Source organism: Myotis daubentonii, chromosome 18, assembly GCF_963259705.1.
Source record: "Myotis daubentonii chromosome 18, mMyoDau2.1, whole genome shotgun sequence".
Taxonomy (NCBI): domain Eukaryota; kingdom Metazoa; phylum Chordata; class Mammalia; order Chiroptera; family Vespertilionidae; genus Myotis; species Myotis daubentonii.
The window spans coordinates 3,601,401-3,610,320 of record NC_081857.1 but is presented as its reverse complement, the minus strand read 5'-3'; the positions used below and the strand labels follow the sequence as shown (position 1 = coordinate 3,610,320).

The following is an 8,920-nucleotide window of genomic DNA, read 5'->3' as shown; positions in this document are numbered from 1 at the left end:
GTCAGCTGGCCAGCTTAATAAAGGCTCTTAAATTTAAATTCTGAGTCGGTGGTCTGTCTCGCTGAGTGAACCCATAACAATGGAGGGTTAGTACATTTTTGTTGAATGAATGAAAGAATAAGTGCACACACGAAGGCCCCCCATTATTTACCCAGCTCCCGTGTACACCCCGTGCCTGGGGCCTGCCTGGCCATGAGCTCTCCTTCCAGCCTCATCGTCCGCAGGTTCCCTGCACCTCAGACACTCCCGCGAGGGCCACCTCCAGCCCCTACCCCGCCCGCACGACTGCCCACTTGGTGCCCCTCTCTGCCTGTCAGCATCCCAGCTGTGCCCCAGGCCCATCTCACACCCCTGAATTCTATACCCTGCCCCAATGTCCCACCCGCATCCCCCCGCCCCCCACCCTGTGACGTCTGTGCTCCTTGGCTCGGCCCTGCTTAGAGGCCGGCCCTGCCCCTCTCTGCTCTCCCAGACATGTTGTGGACACAGAGGACTCGCACCGAAACCTCTGCTCATTTGGTGAATGGCCATGAGCTGATGTAAGTGAACACGCTGTTTGCAGCGGGCAGGATTCACCCGTCATGGTGACTCCTTGGAAGGCCCGAGTCACTGCCTGTCCCCCCTGCTTCCCCTCCCAAGCCCCGCCCCGCCCCGCCCCGCCCGCTCCTGGCAGCCGCTGGCTCTGCTGGGCCCCCACAGCCTCACCTGCTGGTGGCTGTCCTTCCCCTGAGAGCCCTGCAGTGTGGCTGCCCGGCCTCCTGGCAGTGGCCCATCTCACCCACATGCTGTTTACTATGAAATAAACATGGTCTTTTCTGGATGATCAGAAAAGCAACTTTTAAAATCTGCTGTCCATTTGTGATTTACAAAACAGACCTTTCATATATTTTGTTAAGCTCTTTGCTTCATTCAAAATGCTGTCAACAATGATAAAGTTGTCAGTGGATGTCAATGTGAATTTCTATGTGGATTTCAGTGTGGATTTGATGTGGATTTTGGTGTGAATTTGATGTGGATTTTAGTGTGGATTTTGGTGTAAATTTGATATGGATTTCAGTGTGGATTTTGATGTGGATTTGATAATAGATTTTGGTGTAGATTTTGATGTGGATTTTGGTGTGGATTTCGATGTGGATTTTGGTGTGGATTTCGATGTGGATTTTGGTGTGGATTTGATGTGGATTTTGGTGTGGGTTTGATGTGGATTTTGGTGTGGATTTGATGTGGATTTCGGTGTGGATTTCGGTGTGGATTTGATATAGATTTCAGTGTGGATTTTGGTGTGGATTTCAGTGTGGATTTCAATGTGGATTTTGGTGTGGAATTGATGTGGATTTTGGTGTGGATTTCAGTGTGGATTTTAGTGTGGATTTTGGTGTGGATTTTGATGTGGATTTTGGTGTGGATTTGATGTGGATTTTGGTGTGGATTTCGGTGTGGATTTGATGTGGATTTCAGTGTGGATTTGATGTGGATTTTGGTGTGGATTTCAATGTGGATTTTGATGTGGATTTCATTGTGAATTTTGGTGTGGATTTAATGTGGATTTTGGTGTGGATTTTGATGTGGATTTCTATGTGGATTTTGGTGTGGAATTGATGTGGATTTTGGTGTGGATTTCAGTGTGGATTTTAGTGTGGATTTTGGTGTGGATTTTGATGTGGATTTTGGTGTGGATTTGATGTGGATTTTGGTGTGGATTTCGGTGTGGATTTGATGTGGATTTCAGTGTGGATTTGATGTGGATTTTGGTGTGGATTTCAATGTGGATTTTGATGTGGATTTCATTGTGAATTTTGGTGTGGATTTAATGTGGATTTTGGTGTGGATTTTGATGTGGATTTCTATGTGGATTTTGGTGTGGATTTGATGTGGATTTTGGTGTGGATTTGATATAGATTTTGATGTGGATTTGATATAGATTTTGGTGTGGATTTTGGTGTGGATTTTAATGTGAATTTTGGTGTGGATTTCGGTGTGAATTTGATATGGATTTCAGTGTGGATTTGATGTGGATTTTGGTGTGGATTTCAATGTGGATTTTGATGTGGATTTCATTGTGAATTTTGGTGTGGATTTAATGTGGATTTTGGTGTGGATTTGATGTGGATTTGGTTCCCACGAGGGTGGAGCTTGCGTCTGTGCATCTGTGCCCACCTCCCACAGGCCTCTTCTGTTTCCTTGGTGACGGGCCAGGCAAGGGAAGCCGAGGGCCAGATTCTGGGGGTCCCACTGTGTGTGCCAGGACAGGACCACAGGGTGGGGAGCCAGTAGGCCTGAGAGTCAGCTTCAAGGAAGAGGTGACATGCTCTCGCTGTGAAGCCCGAAGCGGCGCCCTTCAGAGTGCGGGAAGAAGCCACCTCGTGCCACAGCCATCGGAGAGGAGCAGAGCAGAGAGCCTCTTGCCCTGGTGCTCGCTCCAGTTAGCTCTTGACTCTGACATTGTCTCTCCTGCCTCACGTTCAAGGTCCTCTCCTCCACGCCCCTTCCTGTGGTCCCTGTGTCCTCCTGCCCCAGCACCTGTCATAGGTACGTCACTACCATGGTCGGTTTCAGCCTCAGATCTTATTTGTGGCCTGGCACATGTTGACACTGGATAGATGTCTGTTGAATGAATAATACTTGGCGCCACTTCTGCAGATGCCCAAGGCCCCCTCCTAGTCCTCCTGATGCTCTGAGGTGCCCTCGCCCGCGTGGGGCCAGGCTCTGCCAGCGTGTGCTCGGTCCCGGCCGGCCGGCGCGTCTCTGCTCTGGGAGGACTCTGAATGTTCAAGTGCCTTAGCTCCAGCTCGGGTGGAAAGGGGCATGGAGACCCACTGCATTAACTCCACGGCGACCGCGTGGGCACCTTCCACATGAGCGCTGATGTGGCCGCGGGCGCATGAAGGAGGTGACACACAGGCCCTGGCTCTGAGATGGGCACGTGGCCTCAGGCAGGCAGCTGGCCGAGTCGCTCAGCCCGAGGGGACTGGGAACAGCAACAAAGAGGAGGTAGCATTTGGGCGCATCTTGAAGAAAAAAGAGGAGTTTCACAAGTGAAAGGACTGGTGCCGACACCCCTGGCCCCAGTGTGGGTCTGTTCCCGGGGTCTCAAACCACATGATCAGCCGGTAGGACCACAGTCTTCTGCTGGGAATGAGAGGGTTGCAGGCTCTCTTACAATCCAAGTTAGTGCAGCAATAGACTTCCTAGGCGGGTGGCCAGGCGTTCCTTCCCTGTGCGTGGTTTCCCGCTGACGGTTCATAGATCTCTGGTGTTTGAGGGCTACGCTGGCCAAGGGAGCACTGCTGGACACTGGTCAGGCACCGACAGTCGCTCAGACAACCCTCGGGTAGTGTGGTGAGCTAGCCACTCTTCGGGTCTTCCTGCAGCTGCTTCTGTGTACACTGAGCAGCACTGGCCTTCCAGGGCAGAGTCACAGGAACCAACCTCAGAGAGCCTGATGCACACCAGCAGCATCACCCCAAGAGCTGCTCTGCACCAGCCGCTGCTCTGAGCATGCTCCACGGGACATCTCACAATCCGTGCTGCAGGTCTGTGACACGGGCTGTCATTATGTCCATTTTACAGATGAGGAAGCTGAGGCTCAGCAAATCGGAGCATATTAATAGGCACAGAATTTCAATTGGGTATTTCCAGCTGTCAAGTAGACCAGGCATTCTCCCCCCAGGGCCCCCAGCTGCTTGCTGGGTGTGAGTCAGAACAAGGGAAGTCAGAACAAGCCGCCTCCCTGCAGCAGTGGAGCCAGGCGTCACCTGTGGGCATTCTGAAAGGGTCTTCGGCTTCGGCCCCACCCTGGAGGTTCCGGCCCTGGGCACCTGCACAGGTGATGCCTGGTCCCTGTGAGGAAGCGCTGTCCTCGGGAAAGGCCACTCGCGGGACACCCAGCTGCTATGACCGAGTGTGCTCACTGAGCTCGCCTGTCCCCTGGCCGGTTTCCAGAAAGCCCTTCCCTCCCTCCTTGTGTCACAGACGAGGAAACGGAGGCTCAGGGAGTGAAGTCACCCGGGTTCACAGCTGGTCAGTTCTGACGCTGCTGGCACATTCGCTCCTGGCCTTGTGGATGCAGAGGACACTGAGTGGGGAGAAGGCAGGAGTGGAGACAGAGTTAGGGAGTTTTTGTTTGTTTATTTTAAATGTGTATGTGAATGTTATTACCCAACATAGGCATTTCAGATGTAACACTATACGTGCGTTTCTCTTGCATTCTGCAAACACCAGCTAAAAATAATGGGACTTGCGGGAAAATGGGGATTGGAGGAAGACCGTCTAAAGCCAATGGAACTTTGTAACCAGATCACTTGAAAACATTAACAATCCTGGTGAGCATCCAAGTGGTGTTAAACCCCGGTGGCGACAGAGGGCGGAGAGCGACGGGGCTGGTGACGTCAGGCTGCTGCTGACCTGACCGAAGCACTTTCCGGCTTCTCCTGGGCGCATGGGAACTGCCAGCCTCGCTGCTCTGGTGCTTTGGGGCCGTTGTGACGTCATGTAAGGTCGGGGTGACGTGAGCACAAGCCTGCAAGGCCACACCGTCCAGCTGAGGCCAAGAGGCTCCTCAGTGCCCTCGGGCGGGGCCCCTGGAGCAGGGATGCGGCCAAGGGAGGGGCCAGGTCCTGCGTGGAACTGAGTGGGACTCGGGAGATTTCACCCGCTGCTCCACGCACGTGTCCATTGCTTATTTCTGGGATCCTCCCTTCAATATTTCTGGGCCTCGGTGGCCGTGGGTAACAGTCCACGGGAAGTGGAGCTGGACCGGGAGGGGGGCTGCTGTACTTAGTTTTAATCTTTTATGTACAGTATTTTAGGAATCCACCTCAATCCTTTTGAAAACAAGATGAGCTTGGTTAGCAATAAATAAGAATCATAGCAACAGCCATTGCTATGTGCCGGTCCAGCTCTCCCAGGGCCTCGGGAAGGAGCAGGAGCGCCCGGACCTAGGCGGTCGGGACGCGGGAGGAGAACTAGGCAGAGTGAGCAGAGCCCTGGCAGGTGCGGATGAGCCGGGAGGGCCACGGCCACAGAAATCTTCCCCTCAGAGGACTTCGCACAAACCCACCAGGCACCTTCCTCACAGAATTAGCACGCGGCAGCCGCCGTGGGAGTCCTCACGGAGCACGGCTCACTCAGCGTGACAATCTTTCATTTTCTGAATGAAGAGAGACAAGCCTGTCTGTTTCCACCTAAAGTTCCCCCCCCACATTCCCAGGGGCCTCGACAGACACCTGTCCGCCTCGTCTCCCCAGGTGAAGGAGCCCCCCGACTCCGCTGGGAGCACCTGGACATGCCGACCTCCAGGGAGCGGGAGCCAGTGGCATCTGCATCGCGGGGCACCTGCGGCAGGAAGTGGCATCTGCATCGCGGGGCACCTGCGGCAGGAAGTGGCATCTGCATCGCAGGAAGTGGCATCTGCATCGCGGGGCACCTGCGGCAGGAAGTGGCATCTGCATCGCGGGGCACCGGCGGCAGGAAGTGGCATCTGCATCGCGGGGCACCTGCGGCAGGAAGTGGCATCTGCATCGCGTGGCACCGGCGGCAGGAAGTGGCATCTGCATCGCGGAGCACCGGCGGCAGGAAGTGGCATCTGCATCGCGAGGCACAGGCGGCAGGAAGTGGCATCTGCATCGCGGGGCACCTGCGGCAGGAAGTGGCATCTGCATCGCGGGGCACCTGCGGCAGGAAGTGGCATCTGCATCGCGTGGCACCGGCGGCAGGAAGTGGCATCTGCATCGCGAGGCACAGGCGGCAGGAAGTGGCATCTGCATCGCGGGGCACAGGCGGCAGGAAGTGGCATCAGCGTCGCGGGGCACCTGCGGCAGGAAGTGGCATCTGCATCGCGGGGCACCTGAGGCAGGAAGTGGCATCAGCGTCGCGGGGCACCTGCGGCAGGAAGTGGCATCTGCATCGCGGGGCACCTGAGGCAGGAAGTGGCATCAGCGTCGCGGGGCACCGGCGGCAGGAAGTGGCATCAGCGTCGCGGGGCACCTGCGGCAGGAAGTGGCATCTGCATCGCGGGGCACCTGCGGCAGGAAGTGGCATCAGCGTCGCGGGGCACCTGCGGCAGGAAGTGGCATCAGCGTCGCGGGGCACCTGCGGCAGGAAGTGGCATCAGCGTCGCGGGGCACCTGCGGCAGGAAGTGGCATCAGCGTCGCGGGGCACCTGAGGCAGGAAGTGGCATCTGCATCGCGGGGCACCTGCGGCAGGAAGTGGCATCTGCATCGCGGGGCACAGGCGGCAGGAAGTGGCATCAGCGTCGCGGGGCACCTGCGGCAGGAAGTGGCATCTGCATCGCGGGGCACCTGCGGCAGGAAGTGGCATCAGCGTCGCGGGGCACCTGCGGCAGGAAGTGGCATCAGCGTCGCGGGGCGGGCGTGGGTTCCTGCAGGGACACCTGGCTCAGCACGGACTCCTGGCCCTCCCTCCCCCGCGGGCCCTCAGGACCAGAGGTGCTTTTGAGCTTCCCTTCGTGCTGCCGGGGGAGAGGTGGGCTTGCTGTGCCGGCGGCAATTATTTCATCTCGCTCCAAAAATGAAATAATTCGCTGCAGCTGCCTCCGAGCAGGAGCGCTGAGAGGTGCACTCAGCGCCTCATCTCCCCCGCATCCAGGAAGAGGCTTCAAAGAACCGGCGGAAACACAAATTGAGCAACTTTCTAGAAAAATCAGCCTCCGGGAATCACAGCCAGTGGGGTTCCTCTGTAAACGCCGGTGCTTTGTACCACATGTGCGAGGTCGCCAGGGGCTGGGGTGGAGGTGCTGAGCTTCGGGAAGCAAATGCAGACACGGCCCATGGCAATCCTCAGAGCCACTCCCAGCCAGGTGGTCACAGGAGCCCCATTTACAGACAAAGAAACCGAGGCTCAGGGTCAGGCAGCTGGTTAAGTGACAGAACTGAAGCCCCAAACCAGGTCTAACTACTTAAGTCCTGGGCTTTATTTTAGAACTTCTCCTTTCAGAGAGAGAGACCCAGGCCCCCAAAAAGTGTCCATTGCTTAAGTACAGTTCCACACCCCGTGTAAGGACAGCTCTACACCCCGTGTAAGTACAGCTCTACACCCCATGTAAGGACAGTTCCACACTCCATGTAAGTACAGCTCTACACCCCGTGTAAGGACAGTTCCACACTCCGTGTAAGTACAGCTCTACACCCCGTGTAAGGACAGTTCCACACTCCGTGTAAGTACAGCTCTACACCCCCTGTAAGGACAGTTCCACACTCCATGTAAGGACAGTTCCACACTCCATGTAAGTACAGCTCTACACCCCATGTAAGGACAGTTCCACACTCCATGTAAGTACAGCTCTACACCCCGTGTAAAGACAGTTCCACACTCAGTGTAAGAACAGCTCTACACCCCGTGTAAGGACAGCTCTACACCCCGTGTAAGGACAGCTCTACACCCCGTGTAAGGACAGTTCCACACCCCGTGTAAGTACAGCTCTACACCCCGTGTAAGGACAGTTCCACACTCCATGTAAGTACAGCTCTACACCCCGTGTAAGGACAGTTCCACACCCCGTGTAAGTACAGCTCTACACCCCGTGTAAGGACAGTTCCACACCCCGTGTAAGTACAGCTCTACACCCCATGTAAGAACAGTTCCACACCCCGTGTAAGGACAGCTCTACACCCCGTGTAAGGACAGTTCTATACCCCATGTAAGTGCAGTTCTACACCCCGTGTAAGTACAGCTCTATGCTCATGTAAGTACAGCTCTACACCTGTGTAAGGACAGCTCTACACCCCGTGTAACGACAGCTCTACACCCCATGTAAGGACAGCTCTACACCCCGTGTAAGGACAGCTCTACACCTGTGTATGTGCAGTTCTACACCCCCTTTTAAGTGCAGTTCTACATGTGGTGTAAGGACAGCCATACACTCCGTGAGCCTTAGCCTCCCCTTCAGGAAAACCTAAGTGGTTATCAGCTCAGAGCAGCCTTCCTTCTCTCCCACTGTTACTTTTCTCTTCCTGCTCCCACTTCTCTCTGACAGGCTTTCATTGTCTCCATCCTGAAACTACAAACATCCTGCAGGCCCTTTGAACCAGCTCCATGACCCCGGAGAGCTCGGTGGGCGAGGGAGCAGCCAGCAGGAACAGTGGCCACTGCCAGAGCTGCCCGAGGCCCCATTGAGAAAAGGGACCCAAAGTGGTCGTGTTGGCGTGGACTAGGCAGAGGGTTGGGGTTAGCAAGGGTTCCGGTTGTGCCTAATGATTAAAGAAAGGAAATGAGCAAAGGAGGCAAGAATGTGTGCGAGGGAGTGATTGCAACATGTGATCGTGGGCTTGGAACCTGGTCAGGAGCAGTGAAGACAGTGCGGTGGCAACAGAAGTGGTGACTGAATTGACCAGCTGTGGGTCCCAGTGCTATGGGAGCATTGAACTTGGGGTGTCAGCGGGGCCCCAGAGCTATAGGAGCATTGAACTTGGGGTGTCAGAGGGGTCCCAGAGCTATAGGAGCATTGAACTTGGGGTGTCAGAGGGGTCTCAGAGCTATAGGAGCATTGAACTTGGGGTGTCAGAGGGGCCCCAGAGCTATAGGAGCATTGAACTTGGGGTGCCAGGGGGGCCCCAGAGCTATAGGAGCGTTGAACTTGGGGTGTCAGAGGGGCCCCAGAGCTATAGGAGCATTGAACTTGGGGTGTCAGAGGGGCCCCAGAGCTATAGGAGCGTTGAACTTGGGGTGTCAGGGGGGCCCCAGAGCTATAGGAGCGTTGAACTTGGGGTGTCAGGGGGCCCCAGAGCTATAGGAGCGTTGAACTTGGGGTGTCAGGGGGGCCCCAGAGCTATAGGAGCGTTGAACTTGGGTGTCAGAGGGGCCCCAGAGCTATAGGAGCATTGAACTTGGGGTGTCAGAGGGGCCCCAGAGCTATAGGAGCGTTGAACTTGTCTGAGAATTGAGGAGTCTGGAGAGCACTGA

At 55.5% G+C, this 8,920-nt stretch overlaps 1 long non-coding RNA gene across 1 annotated transcript in view; it reads right to left on the bottom strand.

Annotated features, from left to right (window-relative positions):
* Positions 1-427: 427 nt before the first annotated feature.
* Positions 428-8,920, bottom strand: part of LOC132220664 (uncharacterized) — a 747,794-nt gene continuing 739,301 nt past the window's right edge. Inside the window, exon 3 of the long non-coding RNA XR_009449837.1 lies at positions 428-663. This is a non-coding gene — a long non-coding RNA (uncharacterized LOC132220664). The remainder of the gene's footprint in view (positions 664-8,920) is intronic.